Source organism: Prionailurus bengalensis, chromosome A2 (assembly GCF_016509475.1).
Source record: "Prionailurus bengalensis isolate Pbe53 chromosome A2, Fcat_Pben_1.1_paternal_pri, whole genome shotgun sequence".
Classification (NCBI taxonomy): Eukaryota; Metazoa; Chordata; class Mammalia; order Carnivora; family Felidae; genus Prionailurus; species Prionailurus bengalensis.
In genome coordinates, this window is record NC_057348.1 from 30,175,269 (window position 1) to 30,177,363 (window position 2,095).

Below are 2,095 nucleotides of genomic sequence, written 5' to 3' on the forward strand. Positions count from 1 at the left end.
AAATCCTCTCTCTCTCTCCCAGTCCAGACTGCTACAAAAGCTCCACTTTGGGGGTGCAGGGGCCTTGGGTCAGCAGCTTGACCAAGCAAGCCACCTTACGTGGAGGCACGCGGTCTGCGCCCAAGCGAGGCCCACTAGGCCTCAGCGCGCGTGCTACACGCCAGCGGCCCAATCGGGAGGCTGCCCTCCTCCTATCCCCGGGCGCCCAGGCCCGTGCTGGCCAACCTCACTGGACGGCGCACACTGCAGCCCATCGCTCTTGGCATGCCAGGCCTGGACCCACCGTGGGGCCTTCCTCTGCCCTGAGGTCTCAGCCCCTCGCCCGTCAACTTCCGGGGCCTCAGCCGAAAGCCAGCCGCTTTCGCCTCGACCCATCTGGCCCACGCTCGGTCCTCCACACCTCGGCCGCGGTGGGGAAACACTGCCAGCCCGACGCCCCTCCGCGGCCTGTGCTCTTCCCACGCTGCAGAGCAGGGTGCCAAGGCCGGGGGCTGCTTCGGCTCCGCTGGGCCTGACCCACGCCGCGACCTCGGGGATCAGCGGCTGTGGGGCGCCGCACCCGTGCCAAGCCACTCGCACACCACTGATTGGGGATCCAGGCTCAACCCCAAGGACTGGAGCGCAAGGTTTTAATTGAAATCGCAGGTTTAAGCACAGCTGGCGGCTGTCTATTGATTTTGCAAGGGCTTCTCTTGTGGGAAGCATATTAAATATGACTGGCGCTGCTGGAGGAGCCCCCTCCCTCTGGCCTTTTTATGGTCACTAACCCGAACACTGTAATGATGACTTTTGCTTAAAATTTTTTGTTGTTGTTGTTTAATGCCAGAAATCGCCTTCACGTTAGGACAAATTACTTAGCAGACGCCTGCCTGGGGTGTAGACAACCTCAGAGGAAAATCCCTTTCTGGAGCAAAAGCTCACACTTTGCACCACCTCTGGCTTCGCCGAGGGGAAAGGCAAACGTTTCTACTACAAAAAGGTGTTGCAGCTCAGGTGGCTCGTCTCTGTCGCTGCTAGGTGACGAGAGGCACTATGATTTTCAATATTATTACTATTTTCTCTCCGGTTAGGTTGCAGTACTTAATAACTCGTCCTGCCATCTCCCCGGGAAGCTGAGCAGCTTGGGGGCGGCCGGCGAGCTCGAGGCTGCCGGGTTTGGGGAAACACCCACCCGGCAGATTTGAGGTTTTTTCCGCGCTCCTTCGCTCCTCCGTAACTTGTTTGGAAAACAATACAAAAACCCCAAACCAAACTTACGGGTGTAAGGACTCTCCCTCCCGTCTTTGCTTCTTTCTAAGGGGATATTTAGGATCTGATTAACATGGTGCCACGTTTAACCGCTGAAAATAGATGAACTTCAGAAGAGAAAATTTTCTGCGATCCTCCTCCCCCCACCCCCCTCCCCTCCAGGAAGCATTTTATTGAAAACATTCGGACTGGCTTGCCAGTAGCTGGCTTGTCCAAGGCTCAGGGGCCTCCGCCTTCGGTGCGCGCGGTTTGCAGGATTAGTGCGGCCGGGAGACAAAGAGCCCCAGAGACCCGGGCCAGGCGAGGCCGGGCGCGCCCGGGGAGCTCCCGGGTTCCGGATACCCGCACGCAGCGCTCGAGCACAGTCTGGGGCCCGGGCCTCCAGGCACAGATGGGCCAGAGCCGTCCGCATCTGCCGGCGTCCTCGGGGAGGCTGCGGCGCCCACAGCCGGGGTGGCCGAGCGCCCTTCCCACCGCACCGGCGGCGGTTTTGCAGCACCCGTTGCATTCAGGGACCGGTTTGCAAGCCTCGGTGCACCCACAGCCTCGTATTCACCCTTGAACACGAGAGGCGCTGATAAAGCCAAGGGCGGCCGGCTTTGCAGCCAAGGGGAGAACGGGGCGGTGGTGCAAACCTACCATGATTTCCAGAATCCTCCCAGCCTCTTCTGCAATCACATCAGAGGACATTAGCTGCCTATTTGGAAATCTGGAAACACGCGCTCCTAGGCCACAAGGGTTCTCCCCAAAGAGCAGATCTGCAGTCTCTACCCACTCAAGTTTAGTGCGCTCTTCTCTCTGACTACTGGATGCATATATAATCACAAATTAAATATATATGTTTAAA